This window comes from Halictus rubicundus, unplaced genomic scaffold, assembly GCF_050948215.1.
Source record: "Halictus rubicundus isolate RS-2024b unplaced genomic scaffold, iyHalRubi1_principal scaffold0094, whole genome shotgun sequence".
Lineage (NCBI taxonomy): Eukaryota > Metazoa > Arthropoda > Insecta > Hymenoptera > Halictidae > Halictus > Halictus rubicundus.
Window position 1 is genome coordinate 766,012 of NW_027488635.1, and position 17,032 is coordinate 783,043.

Sequence of the window (17,032 nt, forward strand, 5' to 3'; positions counted from 1 at the left end):
GGACGTACACGGGTACGCCAGGGACCTCCAGCGGAGGGGGATGGCTCCGGATCAGGTGGCGCTCGATGTGGCGGAGTACAGGGGCCGCGCTCGGCGGGCCGCCGCCCGGGAATGGCGCGAAAGCCTTCACGGGACGGAGGAAGGAGGGAGGCGGGCCGTTCGGGCCATCCTCCCCGTGTTCGACCGGTGGAACAGGGGATGGATGGGGCATAGGGTCTCCTACCGAGTGACGCAGGTGATGACCGGGCACGGTTGCTTCGGTGTGTACCTGTGTCGCATCGGGCGGGAGGCCGAGGAGGCGTGTCACCACTGCGGCGAGTCGCGGGACACGGCGCAGCACACTCTGGAGGAGTGTCCAGCGTGGGCGGGTGAGCGCCGTGCTCTGCGGCGCGCAGTGGGCCATGACCTCTCGCTTCCGGCTGTCGTCTCGGCGGCAGCGGGCGGCGAGGGGGCGTGGAGAGGGTTCGCCTCCTTCTGCGAGCAGGTAATGCTGCAGAAGGAGGCTGCGGAACGGGGTCGTGAGCGAAATCACGATCCCGGCCGAAGGGGTGGGAGAAGGAGACGCAGGGCACGCCCCGGGGGCGTGCCTCCGTTGCGGCGTCCTTAACGCGGGCGGGGGCGCCCTTGGTGATCTCGAGGCGGGGGACCGACGGTCTCCTTATACTCGGTTGCCAATGGCGTCCCCGGAGGCCGTCGGACGTCTCGGGCGGGGGCCCGGACGTCCATCGGGCGGCCTAAATGGGGGGGAAGGCTTCACGTCGTCCGTTGCGTGGCGCCTTCGGATAGAGTAGGATAGGGTGGAGGCCGCGTCCCCCACCCAGGGAGGAATGCTAAGGCGGGGGCACACCGGATAGACATGCGCGCGCGGACCACGGGTGCCCCCAGGAGCCTAGGGACGGACGGGGAGGAGTTAGTGGGTATACTCGGCATTGCACCCACCAGCCGAGGAGTCCCACATAACCCGGCCCACTCCCCCCCGGGAGGGGTCGGGTATCCGTAATAGTGATTACCTCCTCGGAAAAAAAAAAAAAAAAAAAAAAAAAATAGGGTTAGGGTTAGGGTTAGGGTTAGGGTTAGGGTTAGGGTTAGGGTTAGGGTTAGGGTTAGGGTTAGGGTTAGGGTTAGGGTTAGGGTTAGGGTTAGGGTTAGGGTTAGGGTTAGGGTTAGGGTTAGGGTTAGGGTTAGGGTTAGGGTTAGGGTTAGGGTTAGGGTTGGGGACCTAGGGGATATGGGCTTGGCAGTGGTGACTCGGATCCACTGCTAGGTATGCCACAGTGGTGGCGGTCATATTCCTAAAATCCTCCACGCTCCACCTCCTCGCGGTGGTCCCTGGGCACTCACGACTGTGGGTGGCTAACGGAGCGGGGGGTACGCGGCAGGAAGTAGCCTCGACGATGTGCGAGGCAATGCCGGCGGGATCTTCGGATCCTGGTAGGGGCACCCTTGCCGGTAAGGTTCGCACGGAGGGGCGAAAACTGCCGAGTTGGGACGGGATTTTCGGTGACGGACCAGGGCAAGGCTGGGTGTTTTACAAAATTGACATGGACGGCACAAAGGAAAAGAGTTTAGTTTACGGTGCAGGGGAGGGATACCCCAGTACCGGCGCGACTGTTGGTGGGCGAGCAGGCCACAGCGCGTCGTTATCCAACGACTGCGAGCCGAAGGTGGTGGACCACTGGGCCCCTTCGGAGGTAAATACTACCAGCGAAGCTGTGGTGACGGAAACGTCATCACAGATTTCGGGAGATTCGGACGCGGGCGTGTCGCGCGCGGGAGCCGAGATGCGGGGGGCGGACGGAGCTCCGACGGGGAAGCGGCCCCGGCTGGAGCCGTCCGTGGCAGGAGGGGGGCTGCAGACGCGCAGCGGGAGGGTCGTCGGGGGGACCCCTGAGGAGGGCTCCTCGGGGGCGGGTGCTGAGCAGGTGCTCAGCGACCGCGCCGAGAGGGGCCAGCTCCACAAAATCGCGGAGCTAATGGAGTCCGCGGGGAAGCTGCCGACGGCGCAGCTGGCGGAGGAGGTGGAGGACGCGATGAGACGTGTGGAGGGCGTCTCCACCGTCTCCAGGGGCCTCAAGGGCAATTTTGCCAAGGAGCTCAGAGATTGCTCCGCGCTGGCCAGGGCCTATTGCACTACGCTGGTGCAGCGGGCATACACTGGCACGGCGTGGGGCAATAGCCAGGAGGTCGCCCGTCTCCGCCAACAGACCGAGGCCCTCGCCAAGGAGGTACAGGACCTCCGGGCGAGGCTTCGCGTCGCGGAGGCGGAGAAGCGGGCGGTCGCGGGAAAGACGGCCCCTGGGGCGGTACCCTCCGCCTCCTCAGGCGGGACCGCGGGGACGGGACCGGCGGCGGAAGCGTCGACGCGGGCGGCGGAGGGGGCGGGGGTACTGGACCCTCAAGCCCTTCTCCTCCGCGTCGACGCGATGGTGGCGGCCAGGAATGCCGAGCTGGAAACGAGAATGGAGAATCGTTTCCGGGCAATCCTGGCCGGGATGGTTCCGGCTCTCCAGGGCAGGGGGGGAGGGACGCGCGATGCCCCGCCGGCGGCTTCTCCGCCGGCGGTGGTCGAAACCAGGAGGACTGGGCCGGTGGTGGTGTCCAGCGCCGGGGTGGTGCCACCCGTGGACATCCCGCCGCCGGTCGACCCAGCCTCCTGGTCGGTGGCGAAGTCGAAGTCCGCGAGGAAGGCGGAGAGGAGGCGGGCAGCGGCGGAGGAGAGGGCGGCCATAGCCCTCGCCGCCGAGTTGGCGGCCGCTGCTTCGGCGAAACGGAGGACGGCGACCGGGGGTTCGGCGGTCGGCACGCGAAAGGGGGCCGGCGCGATCACGGCGAAGCCGTCAAGTGGGAGGGTTGTTGCCCTGGGGCGCGCCCCCAAGTCCGGGGCCGTGGCGATCACGATCCCCGAGAGCTGTAAGCTCACCTACGCGGGAGTGATCGCCAGGGCCAGAGAGGCAATAGACCTCAAGGCGCTGGGGATTGAGTCGGGGGTGCTCCCCAGGAGGACCAAGACGGGGGGGATCCTCCTGGAGGTAAAGGGCCCGGAGGGCCAAGAGAAGGCACGGGCCCTCTCCACGAGGGTCTCTGAGGCCTTACAAGGGACTGGGGTTAAAGTCGTCCAGGCCGTCAAGCGAGGCGAGTTGCGCGTCGCTGGCCTGGACGACTCGGTTAGCGCAAGGGAGGTCGCGGCGGCACTTGCGGCTGCGGGGGGGTGCTCGGAGGCCGAGTTCCGGGTCGGAGAGATCCGGAGGTCCGCCTCTGAGCGGGTGCTGGGCTCCTGTTGGGCCCAGGGCCCCCTCGCGGCCGTCAGGAAGGTGGTGGCGGGGGGCCGGCTGCTGGTCGGCTGGTCCTCGGCGCGGGTGGAGGCACTGAGGGAGCGACCCCTTCAGTGCTTCCGCTGCTTGGAGACGGGGCACACGCGGTCGACCTGTAAAAGCACGGTCGACAGGAGCGCGAGGTGCTATCGGTGCGGTGCGACCGAGCACCGCGCCTCGGCCTGTGGGGCTGCCCCCAGATGCCCGCTCTGCGCGGATCTGGGGAGGCCCTCGAACCACAGGTTCGGGGCCAAAGCGTGTGCCCCGGCTCCGAGGAGGGGTCGCGCGGCGGTGAAGGGAAGAGGGGAAAAGTCGGCGGCTGCACCCGCGCAGCAGCAGCCGACTACACCGGGGGCCCAGTCCCACCAGGGGGGGGAGCCTGCAGAGCAAATGTCAGGGTAGGCTGTTTTCAGGCCTATTCCGGTTCTGCAGGCGAACCTCAACCACTCGCGTGCGGCCCAGGACTTGTTTGTCCAGGCCGTGCGCGAGCGGGGGACTGGGTTGGCAGTGGCGGCGGAGCCGTACTCCGTTCCCGATCACCCCTTCTGGGTGGGGGACGAGGCCGGCTCCGTCGCCATAGTGGCGGAGGGCCGCCGCGGGTCCCCGTCGATCTCCCTTCTGGAGAGAGGCGAGGGATTCGTGGCGGTGCGGTGGGGGGACATCGCGGTCGTCGGAGTTTATATCTCGCCGAACCGTGGCCTCGATCATTTTCGGGGGTTCCTGGGCGGGCTGAGTAGCTGCATCGCGCGGTGCAGCGCCCGTCCGGTTCTCGTCCTGGGAGACTTCAATGCCCACGCGGTATCGTGGGGGAGTCCCAGGACGACCACTAGGGGAAGCGAGGTGTTAGACTGGGCGTCCGGCCTGGATCTCCGGTTGATTAACCGGGGATCCACGCCGACGTGCGTGCGGCCGCAGGGTGTCTCTATTGTCGATCTGACATGGGGGACGCCGTCGGCCGTGCGCCGAGTGTCGGGATGGAGGGTGGCGGAAGAACTAGAGCTGGCCTCTGACCACACGCCCATAGTCATGGACGTGTGGCCCGCCGCCCTCTACGCGCGGGATTCCCGGCACGGCCAGGTGGACCGACGGCCGCGATGGGCGTGGAACAGGGCGGACGAGGACCTGTTCCGGGCCGCTGTCGCCGCGGTAACGTGGGGGGGGCCCCAGCCGGCTGGGGGGGCACCGGCGCGCGGGGCGGAGCGGCTCCGGGAGGTGATGACGGCGGTGTGCGACACCGCGGTGCCCCGGAGCCGGTCCGACCATAGAAGGGCGGCATACTGGTGGTCCGCGGGCATTGCAGAGCTTCGGCGTGCCTGCAATGCCGCGCGGCGCCAGTATGGCCGAGCGCGCAGGAGGCGCGACGACGAGGAGGCGAGGCTCCACGGGGAGTACCGAGCCGCGCTCGGGACTCTCCGGAGGGCCATCGCGAAGGCCAAGGCGGACGCGTGGTCGGAGCTCGTCGGCACGGTGGACGCGGATCCGTGGGGGCGCCCGTATAAGCTTGTAATGAGCAAGCTGCGCGCGTGGGCCCCCCCACTGACGGAATCGATGGACCCTCCCTTACTCGAGGAGGTGGTGACGTCTCTCTTCCCGCGTGAGGGGGGACAGCGACACCGCCTCCATCCGGGCCAGGAGCCTCTCTCCTGGTCCGCGGAGTGGGAGGTGTCAGCCGGCGAGCTCGGGGAGGCGGTGACCAGGGCCCGTCGGGTGGGCCGCAAGGCCCCGGGTCCTGACGGGGTGTCGGGCCGCGCGTTGGTCTTGGCATTGGAGGGGGGGCTCGCTCCCGAACTCAGGCGGCTGTTCAACAGTTGTCTGAGGGAGGGAGTGTTCCCCCCACTATGGAAGTCGGGCAGGCTGGTCCTCCTTCCAAAGGCGGGCAAGTCCCGGGACTCGCCCTCCGGGTACCGGCCAATTTGCTTGCTGGACGAGGCGGGGAAGTTGTTCGAGCGCGTTCTCGTTGGACGCCTCGTCCGGCACCTGTCGGGGGGAGGAGTCCCCGATCTGAGCGAGGCGCAGTTCGGCTTCCGGGGGGGTCTCTCCACCGTCGACGCAATTCGGCGGGTGAGGGCTCTCTCGGGGGCCTGTACGGAGGGGGGCGGTGTTGCGTTGGCGATCTCCTTGGATATCGCCAACGCGTTCAACACCGTCCCCTGGGATAGAATTTCGGAGGCCCTGGTCTTCCACCAGGTGCCTCCGTACCTTAGGAGGGTGATCGGGGACTATCTCTCCGACAGGAGCATAGAATATCCTGGCCGGTACGGGATGATTCGCAGGAGCGTCGTGCGGGGGGTTCCACAGGGCTCGGTGTTGGGCCCGTTGCTGTGGAACCTCGCGTACGACAGCGTCCTGCGGGAGGGGATGCCTCCCGGTGTCAGCCTAACGTGTTACGCCGACGACACGTTGGTGCTTGCCACCGGGAGGTATACGAAGGAGGCCGTCTGCCTGGCGGAGCGCGGCGCGTGGCGCGCGGTACGCGCGATCCGGTCTCTGGGCCTAGAGGTGTCCGTCGCTAAGACCAGGGCCATGTGGTTTTACCACCGGGCCCGGCTGGCGGCGCCTCCCCAGTGCTGGATCGCCGTGGGGGGGGGAGCGGTCGAGGTCGGGTTCCAGATGCGGTACCTGGGACTCGAGCTCGACGGCCTGTGGCGTTTCTGCCGCCACATCGAGTCGCTAGTGCCCCGGGCGGAGAGGACGACCGCTGCGCTCGGTCGTCTTCTCCCGAATCTCGGGGGACCCTGTGGACGGGTGCGTCGCCTGTTCGCGGTGGTGGTGCGGGTTTTAGTCCTGTACGGAGCCCCTGTGTGGGCGTACGATGTCTTGGCCGGGGGGCGTAGCGGTGTGCGAGCACTGCTGCGCCGAATCGAGCGCAGGCTGGCCATTGGCATCGTGCGGGGGTATCGCACCATCTCTTACGCGACGGCGATGGTGATGTCGGGGCTTATCCCCCTCGAGCTGGAGGCCCGCGTGTTGTCGGACGTACACGGGTACGCCAGGGACCTCCAGCGGAGGGGGATGGCTCCGGATCAGGTGGCGCTCGATGTGGCGGAGTACAGGGGCCGCGCTCGGCGGGCCGCCGCCCGGGAATGGCGCGAAAGCCTTCACGGGACGGAGGAAGGAGGGAGGCGGGCCGTTCGGGCCATCCTCCCCGTGTTCGACCGGTGGAACAGGGGATGGATGGGGCATAGGGTCTCCTACCGAGTGACGCAGGTGATGACCGGGCACGGTTGCTTCGGTGTGTACCTGTGTCGCATCGGGCGGGAGGCCGAGGAGGCGTGTCACCACTGCGGCGAGTCGCGGGACACGGCGCAGCACACTCTGGAGGAGTGTCCAGCGTGGGCGGGTGAGCGCCGTGCTCTGCGGCGCGCAGTGGGCCATGACCTCTCGCTTCCGGCTGTCGTCTCGGCGGCAGCGGGCAGCGAGGGGGCGTGGAGAGGGTTCGCCTCCTTCTGTGAGCAGGTAATGCTGCAGAAGGAGGCTGCGGAACGGGGTCGTGAGCGAAATCACGATCCCGGCCGAAGGGGTGGGAGAAGGAGACGCAGGGCACGCCCCGGGGGCGTGCCTCCGTTGCGGCGTCCTTAACGCGGGCGGGGGCGCCCTTGGTGATCTCGAGGCGGGGGACCGACGGTCTCCTTATACTCGGTTGCCAATGGCGTCCCCGGAGGCCGTCGGACGTCTTGGGCGGGGGCCCGGACGTCCATCGGGCGGCCTAAATGGGGGGGAAGGCTTCACGTCGTCCGTTGCGTGGCGCCTTCGGATAGAGTAGGATAGGGTGGAGGCCGCGTCCCCCACCCAGGGAGGAATGCTAAGGCGGGGGCACACCGGATAGACATGCGCGCGCGGACCACGGGTGCCCCCAGGAGCCTAGGGACGGACGGGGAGGAGTTAGTGGGTATACTCGGCATTGCACCCACCAGCCGAGGAGTCCCACATAACCCGGCCCACTCCCCCCCGGGAGGGGTCGGGTATCCGTAATAGTGATTACCTCCTCGGAAAAAAAAAAAAAAAAAAAAATAGGGTTAGGGTTAGGGTTAGGGTTAGGGTTAGGGTGGGGACCTAGGGGATATGGGCTTGGCAGTGGTGACTCGGATCCACTGCTAGGTATGCCACAGTGGTGGCGGTCATATTCCTAAAATCCTCCACGCTCCACCTCCTCGCGGTGGTCCCTGGGCACTCACGACTGTGGGTGGCTAACGGAGCGGGGGGTACGCGGCAGGAAGTAGCCTCGACGATGTGCGAGGCAATGCCGGCGGGATCTTCGGATCCTGGTAGGGGCACCCTTGCCGGTAAGGTTCGCACGGAGGGGCAAAAACTGCCGAGTTGGGACGGGATTTTCGGTGACGGACCAGGGCAAGGCTGGGTGTTTCACAAAATTGACATGGACGGCACAAAGGAAAAGAGTTTAGTTTACGGTGCAGGGGAGGGATACCCCAGTACCGGCGCGACTGTTGGTGGGCGAGCAGGCCACAGCGCGTCGTTATCCAACGACTGCGAGCCGAAGGTGGTGGACCACTGGGCCCCTTCGGAGGTAAATACTACCAGCGAAGCTGTGGTGACGGAAACGTCATCACAGATTTCGGGAGATGCGGACGCGGGCGTGTCGCGCGCGGGAGCCGAGATGCGGGGGGCGGACGGAGCTCCGACGGGGAAGCGGCCCCGGCTGGAGCCGTCCGTGGCAGGAGGGGGGCTGCAGACGCGCAGCGGGAGGGTCGTCGGGGGGACCCCTGAGGAGGGCTCCTCGGGGGCGGGTGCTGAGCAGGTGCTCAGCGACCGCGCCGAGAGGGGCCAGCTCCACAAAATCGCGGAGCTAATGGAGTCCGCGGGGAAGCTGCCGACGGCGCAGCTGGCGGAGGAGGTGGAGGACGCGATGAGACGTGTGGAGGGCGTCTCCACCGTCTCCAGGGGCCTCAAGGGCAGTTTTGCCAAGGAGCTCAGGGATTGCTCCGCGCTGGCCAGGGCCTATTGCACTACGCTGGTGCAGCGGGCATACACTGGCACGGCGTGGGGCAATAGCCAGGAGGTCGCCCGTCTCCGCCAACAGACCGAGGCCCTCGCCAAGGAGGTACAGGACCTCCGGGCGAGGCTTCGCGTCGCGGGGGCGGAGAAGCGGGCGGTCGCGGGAAAGACGGCCCCTGGGGCGGTACCCTCCGCCTCCTCAGGCGGGACCGCGGGGACGGGACCGGCGGCGGAAGCGGCGACGCGGGCGGCGGAGGGGGCGGGGGTACTGGACCCTCAAGCCCTTCTCCTCCGCGTCGACGCGATGGTGGCGGCCAGGAATGCCGAGCTGGAAGCGAGAATGGAGAATCGTTTCCGGGCAATCCTGGCCGGGATGGTTCCGGCTCTCCAGGGCAGGGGGGGAGGGACGCGCGATGCCCCGCCGGTGGCTTCTCCGCCGGCGGTGGTCGAAACCAGGAGGACTGGGCCGGTGGTGGTGTCCAGCGCCGGGGTGGTGCCACCCGTGGACATCCCGCCGCCGGTCGACCCAGCCTCCTGGTCGGTGGCGAAGTCGAGGTCCGCGAGGAAGGCGGAGAGGAGGCGGGCAGCGGCGGAGGAGAGGGCGGCCATAGCCCTCGCCGCCGAGTCGGCGGCCGCTGCTTCGGCGAAACGGAGGACGGCGACCGGGGGTTCGGCGGTCGGCACGCGAAAGGGGGCCGGCGCGATCACGGCGAAGCCGTCAAGTGGGAGGGTTGTTGCCCTGGGGCGCGCCCCCAAGTCCGGGGCCGTGGCGATCACGATCCCCGAGAGCTGTAAGCTCACCTACGCGGGAGTGATCGCCAGGGCCAGAGAGGCAATAGACCTCAAGGCGCTGGGGATTGAGTCGGGGGTGCTCCCCAGGAGGACCAAGACGGGGGGGATCCTCCTGGAGGTAAAGGGCCCGGAGGGCCAAGAGAAGGCACGGGCCCTCTCCACGAGGGTCTCTGAGGCCTTACAAGGGACTGGGGTTAAAGTCGTCCAGGCCGTCAAGCGAGGCGAGTTGCGCGTCGCTGGCCTGGACGACTCGGTTAGCGCAAGGGAGGTCGCGGCGGCACTTGCGGCTGCGGGGGGGTGCTCGGAGGCCGAGTTCCGGGTCGGAGAGATCCGGAGGTCCGCCTCTGAGCGGGTGCTGGGCTCCTGTTGGGCCCAGGGCCCCCTCGCGGCCGTCAGGAAGGTGGTGGCGGGGGGCCGGCTGCTGGTCGGCTGGTCCTCGGCGCGGGTGGAGGCACTGAGGGAGCGACCCCTTCAGTGCTTCCGCTGCTTGGAGACGGGGCACACGCGGTCGACCTGTAAAAGCACGGTCGACAGGAGCGCGAGGTGCTATCGGTGCGGTGCGACCGAGCACCGCGCCTCGGCCTGTGGGGCTGCCCCCAGATGCCCGCTCTGCGCGGATCTGGGGAGGCCCTCGAACCACAGGTTCGGGGCCAAAGCGTGTGCCCCGGCTCCGAGGAGGGGTCGCGCGGCGGTGAAGGGAAGAGGGGAAAAGTCGGCGGCTGCACCCGCGCAGCAGCAGCCGACTACACCGGGGGCCCAGTCCCCCCAGGGGGGGGAGCCTGCAGAGCAAATGTCAGGGTAGGCTGTTTTCAGGCCTATTCCGGTTCTGCAGGCGAACCTCAACCACTCGCGTGCGGCCCAGGACTTGTTTGTCCAGGCCGTGCGCGAGCGGGGGACTGGGTTGGCAGTGGCGGCGGAGCCGTACTCCGTTCCCGATCACCCCTTCTGGGTGGGGGACGGGGCCGGCTCCGTCGCCATAGTGGCGGAGGGCCGCCGCGGGTCCCCGTCGATCTCCCTTCTGGAGAGAGGCGAGGGATTCGTGGCGGTGCGGTGGGGGGACATCGCGGTCGTCGGAGTTTATATCTCGCCGAGCCGTGGCCTCGATCATTTTCGGGGGTTCCTGGGCGGGCTGAGTAGCTGCATCGCGCGGTGCAGCGCCCGTCCGGTTCTCGTCCTGGGAGACTTCAATGCCCACGCGGTATCGTGGGGGAGTCCCAGGACGACCACTAGGGGAAGCGAGGTGTTAACCTGGGCGTCCGGCCTGGATCTCCGGTTGATTAACCGGGGATCCACGCCGACGTGCGTGCGGCCGCAGGGTGTCTCTATTGTCGATCTGACATGGGGGACGCCGTCGGCCGTGCGCCGAGTGTCGGGATGGAGGGTGGCGGAAGAACTAGAGCTGGCCTCTGACCACACGCCCATAGTCATGGACGTGTGGCCCGCCGCCCTCTACGCGCGGGATTCCCGGCACGGCCAGGTGGACCGACGGCCGCGATGGGCGTGGAGCAGGGCGGACGAGGACCTGTTCCGGGCCGCTGTCGCCGCGGTAACGTGGGGGGGGCCCCAGCCGGCTGGGGGGGCACCGGCGCGCGGGGCGGAGCGGCTCCGGGAGGTGATGACGGCGGTGTGCGACACCGCGGTGCCCCGGAGCCGGTCCGACCATAGAAGGGCGGCATACTGGTGGTCCGCGGGCATTGCGGAGCTTCGGCGTGCCTGCAATGCCGCGCGGCGCCAGTATGGCCGAGCGCGCAGGAGGCGCGACGACGAGGAGGCGAGGCTCCACGGGGAGTACCGAGCCGCGCTCGGGACTCTCCGGAGGGCCATCGCGAGGGCCAAGGCGGACGCGTGGTCGGAGCTCGTCGGCACGGTGGACGCGGATCCGTGGGGGCGCCCGTATAAGCTTGTAATGAGCAAGCTGCGCGCGTGGGCCCCCCCACTGACGGAATCGATGGACCCTCCCTTACTCGAGGAGGTGGTGACGTCTCTCTTCCCGCGTGAGGGGGGACAGCGACACCGCCTCCATCCGGGCCAGGAGCCTCTCTCCTGGTCCGCGGAGTGGGAGGTGTCAGCCGGCGAGCTCGGGGAGGCGGTGACCAGGGCCCGTCGGGTGGGCCGCAAGGCCCCGGGTCCTGACGGGGTGTCGGGCCGCGCGTTGGTCTTGGCATTGGAGGGGGGGCTCGCTCCCGAACTCAGGCGGCTGTTCAACAGTTGTCTGAGGGAGGGAGTGTTCCCCCCACTATGGAAGTCAGGCAGGCTGGTCCTCCTTCCAAAGGCGGGCAAGTCCCGGGACTCGCCCTCCGGGTACCGGCCAATTTGCTTGCTGGACGAGGCGGGGAAGTTGTTCGAGCGCGTTCTCGTTGGACGCCTCGTCCGGCACCTGTCGGGGGGAGGAGTCCCCGATCTGAGCGAGGCGCAGTTCGGCTTCCGGGGGGGTCTCTCCACCGTCGACGCAATTCGGCGGGTGAGGGCTCTCTCGGAGGCCTGTACGGAGGGGGGCGGTGTTGCGTTGGCGATCTCCTTGGATATCGCCAACGCGTTCAACACCGTCCCCTGGGATAGAATTTCGGAGGCCCTGGTCTTCCACCAGGTGCCTCCGTACCTTAGGAGGGTGATCGGGGACTATCTCTCCGACAGGAGCATAGAATATCCTGGCCGGTACGGGATGATTCGCAGGAGCGTCGTGCGGGGGGTTCCACAGGGCTCGGTGTTGGGCCCGTTGCTGTGGAACCTCGCGTACGACAGCGTCCTGCGGGAGGGGATGCCTCCCGGTGTCAGCCTAACGTGTTACGCCGACGACACGTTGGTGCTTGCCACCGGGAGGTATACGAAGGAGGCCGTCTGCCTGGCGGAGCGCGGCGCGTGGCGCGCGGTACGCGCGATCCGGTCTCTGGGCCTAGAGGTGTCCGTCGCTAAGACCAGGGCCATGTGGTTTTACCACCGGGCCCGGCTGGCGGCGCCTCCCCAGTGCTGGATCGCCGTGGGGGGGGGAGCGGTCGAGGTCGGGTTCCAGATGCGGTACCTGGGACTCGAGCTCGACGGCCTGTGGCGTTTCTGCCGCCACATCGAGTCGCTAGTGCCCCGGGCGGAGAGGGCGACCGCTGCGCTCGGTCGTCTTCTCCCGAATCTCGGGGGACCCTGTGGACGGGTGCGTCGCCTGTTCGCGGTGGTGGTGCGGGTTTTAGTCCTGTACGGAGCCCCTGTGTGGGCGTACGATGTCTTGGCCGGGGGGCGTAGCGGTGTGCGAGCACTGCTGCGCCGAATCGAGCGCAGGCTGGCCATTGGCATCGTGCGGGGGTATCGCACCATCTCTTACGCGACGGCGATGGTGATGTCGGGGCTTATCCCCCTCGAGCTGGAGGCCCGCGTGTTGTCGGACGTACACGGGTACGCCAGGGACCTCCGGCGGAGGGGGATGGCTCCGGATCGGGTGGCGCTCGATGTGGCGGAGTACAGGGGCCGCGCTCGGCGGGCCGCCGCCCGGGAATGGCGCGAAAGCCTTCACGGGACGGAGGAAGGAGGGAGGCGGGCCGTTCGGGCCATCCTCCCCGTGTTCGACCGGTGGAACAGGGGATGGATGGGGCATAGGGTCTCCTACCGAGTGACGCAGGTGATGACCGGGCACGGTTGCTTCGGTGTGTACCTGTGTCGCATCGGGCGGGAGGCCGAGGAGGCGTGTCACCACTGCGGCGAGTCGCGGGACACGGCGCAGCACACTCTGGAGGAGTGTCCAGCGTGGGCGGGTGAGCGCCGTGCTCTGCGGCGCGCAGTGGGCCATGACCTCTCGCTTCCGGCTGTCGTCTCGGCGGCAGCGGGCGGCGAGGGGGCGTGGAGAGGGTTCGCCTCCTTCTGTGAGCAGGTAATGCTGCAGAAGGAGGCTGCGGAACGGGGTCGTGAGCGAAATCACGATCCCGGCCGAAGGGGTGGGAGAAGGAGACGCAGGGCACGCCCCGGGGGCGTGCCTCCGTTGCGGCGTCCTTAACGCGGGCGGGGGCGCCCTTGGTGATCTCGAGGCGGGGGACCGACGGTCTCCTTATACTCGGTTGCCAATGGCGTCCCCGGAGGCCGTCGGACGTCTTGGGCGGGGGCCCGGACGTCCATCGGGCGGCCTAAATGGGGGGGAAGGCTTCACGTCGTCCGTTGCGTGGCGCCTTCGGATAGAGTAGGATAGGGTGGAGGCCGCGTCCCCCACCCAGGGAGGAATGCTAAGGCGGGGGCACACCGGATAGACATGCGCGCGCGGACCACGGGTGCCCCCAGGAGCCTAGGGACGGACGGGGAGGAGTTAGTGGGTATACTCGGCATTGCACCCACCAGCCGAGGAGTCCCACATAACCCGGCCCACTCCCCCCCGGGAGGGGTCGGGTATCCGTAATAGTGATTACCTCCTCGGAAAAAAAAAAAAAAAAAAAAAAAAAAAAAATAGGGTTAGGGTTAGGGTTAGGGTCCCCCGGATACGGGTGTCATCTGCTACGCAGATGACACCCTGGTATATGCCATGGGGGGGGACTGGGGGAGAACCAGGCACCTGTGTGAGGCCGCCCTGGACCGCGTGGTCGGGCGAATCCGGAGGATGGGGTTGACCGTGGCCGCCGCAAAGACCGAGGCGATCTGGATGTACGGATCGCCTCGGCCGCGGCGGCTGCCCCATGGTCAGAACCTCCGGATTCGCGTCGCTGAAACCTCCGTCGAGATCGGGCCCAGGATGAGATACCTGGGCCTGGTCATAGACGGCCGCTGGCGATTCGAAGAACACTTCGAGCTCCTCGCCCCCCGACTAGAGAAGACGGCAGCCGCATTGGCGCGGCTGCTGCCGAATGTCGGGGGGCCGGATTTGAAAGTGCGCCGCCTCTATACGGAGGTGGTGCGGTCTATAGCCCTGTATGGGGCCCCCGTATGGCACCGCTCGCTCAGGGCCAGCACGCCAAGCCGCAAACTCCTAGAAAGAGTGCGGCGGCGGCTGGCCTTGCGGGTCATACGGGGGTACCGCACCATCTCCACCGAGGCGGCGGGACTCCTCGCCGTGATTCCGCCCTTCACTGTGGTGGCGGCGGAGCGGGCGAAGCTATACCACATCGCCCGCTCCTTCCGCCGCCCGCCGGGGGTGGAACTCACGCGCGGGGAGGAGGAGGAGCTCGAGGGCCAGAATCGCCAGGCCCGGACGGAAGCTTTTTCGGAGTGGAGGGCGATGTTGGCGCCCTCCACACGTCCGATTGTCCGGGCCCTCCTGCCCATATTTCATATATGGTGCAGGAGGCGGGGAAGGTTGACCTTCCGCCTCACGCAGGTGCTCTCCGGCCACGGTTGCTTCGGAGAGTACCTGCACAGAATGGGGCGGGAGCCGACTGCGCAGTGCCACCACTGCGGCGAAGATGTGGACACGGCGCGGCACACTCTGGAGGAGTGCCCAGCTTGGGCCGAGCCGCGCCGTGTCCTTAGAGCCGCGGTGGAAGGGTGGGACCTCTCGCTGTCGACCGTGGTCGACCACATGGTCGACAGCGTGAGGTCGTGGAAGGCGGTGGCCTCCTTCTGCGATGATGTGATCAAGCAGAAGGAGGCCGCCGAGCGGGCCCGGGAACGGGGACCCCGGGCTCCGCGAGGCGTATTTGGGCGCGGGGACGACCCCCGCGCCGACGTGTGCCCCCCAGTAGGGGGCGGAGACGGTAGGGAGGGCGCGGGGGTCTCCCCCGCGTCAACGTGTGCCCCCGGTGGTGGGGGGCGGAGTGGGGTTGGCGCGGGGAGTTCCCCCGCGCCCTGTTATGCCCCCACCACTGGGGGCGGCGAATTTGGGGGCCCGGGGCGTGAGCTGACCCGGGCCCCCGGGGGGGAGCATAGCTCCCCCCGTGATAGGCCGACACCCCCCGGGTTAATTTCCGGTTTGGGGGGGTGTCGGTCCGTCCCTCCCGTTAGGGGAGGGGGATTCGTGGGGGGATTTGGGTGAGGAAGGGTCGGGGCGTGCCGGATCGCGCCTCCGACGGCCCTTCCTTCCGGTGGCGGCGTCTTCCTGCCTCGGCCGGGGCTGGTTCCTTCGGGATACCGGCCCCGAGCGGGGCATGAAGACTCCGGGAGCTGTGGGTGGACCGAGCTGGGGCTCGGGAAGCTCAATCCGAAGGCTCCAGGGATGGGGACACCGGGCGGGTCCCTCCGCCCGGGGTCTTATAGCGTAGGCAGTGGGGGAGGTTAACCCCTCCCGCGGGGTATGATGATAGCTGGGAGGTGTCCTGTTGAGTACTCGCGTGATCCAGGCACCTCCCCTGTAGCTTAGGTGGGCGTGAGGTTTTAGTGGGTAGTCTCCGGGGGCTCGCTCCCCGGGGAGAATCCCACATAACCCCGGCTTCCCCCAGGGAGTCGGGGTATGTATAAAATATAAAAACATTTCCTCACGATAAAAAAAAAAAAAAAAAAAAAAAAAAAAAAAAAAAAAAGGGTTAGGGTTAGGGTGTTAGGGTTAGGGTTAGGGTTAGGGTTAGGGTTAGGGTTAGGGTTAGGGTTAGGGTTAGGTTAGGGTTAGGGTTAGGGTTAGGTTAGGGTTAGGGTTAGGGTTAGGGTTAGGGTTAGGGTTAGGGTTAGGGTAGGGTTAGGGTTAGGGTTAGGTTAGGGTTAGGGTTAGGGTTAGGGTTAGGTTAGGGTTAGGGTTAGGGTTAGGGTTAGGGTTAGGGTTAGGGTTAGGGTTAGGGTTAGGGTTAGGGTTAGGGTTAGGGTTGGGGGGACCTAGGGGATATGGGCTTGGCAGTGGTGACTCGGATCCACTGCTAGGTATGCCACAGTGGTGGCGGTCATATTCCTAAAATCCTCCACGCTCCACCTCCTCGCGGTGGTCCCTGGGCACTCACGACTGTGGGTGGCTAACGGAGCGGGGGGTACGCGGCAGGAAGTAGCCTCGACGATGTGCGAGGCAATGCCGGCGGGATCTTCGGATCCTGGTAGGGGCACCCTTGCCGGTAAGGTTCGCACGGAGGGGCGAAAACTGCCGAGTTGGGACGGGATTTTCGGTGACGGACCAGGGCAAGGCTGGGTGTTTCACAAAATTGACATGGACGGCACAAAGGAAAAGAGTTTAGTTTACGGTGCAGGGGAGGGATACCCCAGTACCGGCGCGACTGTTGGTGGGCGAGCAGGCCACAGCGCGTCGTTATCCAACGACTGCGAGCCGAAGGTGGTGGACCACTGGGCCCCTTCGGAGGTAAATACTACCAGCGAAGCTGTGGTGACGGAAACGTCATCACAGATTTCGGGAGATGCGGACGCGGGCGTGTCGCGCGCGGGAGCCGAGATGCGGGGGGCGGACGGAGCTCCGACGGGGAAGCGGCCCCGGCTGGAGCCGTCCGTGGCAGGAGGGGGGCTGCAGACGCGCAGCGGGAGGGTCGTCGGGGGGACCCCTGAGGAGGGCTCCTCGGGGGCGGGTGCTGAGCAGGTGCTCAGCGACCGCGCCGAGAGGGGCCAGCTCCACAAAATCGCGGAGCTAATGGAGTCCGCGGGGAAGCTGCCGACGGCGCAGCTGGCGGAGGAGGTGGAGGACGCGATGAGACGTGTGGAGGGCGTCTCCACCGTCTCCAGGGGCCTCAAGGGCAATTTTGCCAAGGAGCTCAGAGATTGCTCCGCGCTGGCCAGGGCCTATTGCACTACGCTGGTGCAGCGGGCATACACTGGCACGGCGTGGGGCAATAGCCAGGAGGTCGCCCGTCTCCGCCAACAGACCGAGGCCCTCGCCAAGGAGGTACAGGACCTCCGGGCGAGGCTTCGCGTCGCGGAGGCGGAGAAGCGGGCGGTCGCGGGAAAGACGGCCCCTGGGGCGGTACCCTCCGCCTCCTCAGGCGGGACCGCGGGGACGGGACCGGCGGCGGAAGCGGCGACGCGGGCGGCGGAGGGGGCGGGGGTACTGGACCCTCAAGCCCTTCTCCTCCGCGTCGACGCGATGGTGGCGGCCAGGAATGCCGAGCTGGAAACGAGAATGGAGAATCGTTTCCGGGCAATCCTGG

At 67.4% G+C, this 17,032-nt stretch overlaps 1 long non-coding RNA gene across 1 annotated transcript in view; it reads right to left on the bottom strand.

Annotated features, from left to right (window-relative positions):
• The window catches only part of LOC143363692 (uncharacterized), a 272,216-nt gene extending 256,741 nt beyond the window's left edge, over window positions 1–15,475 (bottom strand). The window contains exon 1 of the long non-coding RNA XR_013083886.1: window positions 15,438–15,475. This is a non-coding gene — a long non-coding RNA (uncharacterized LOC143363692). The remainder of the gene's footprint in view (window positions 1–15,437) is intronic.
• Between the last annotated feature and the right edge of the window lie 1,557 nt (window positions 15,476–17,032).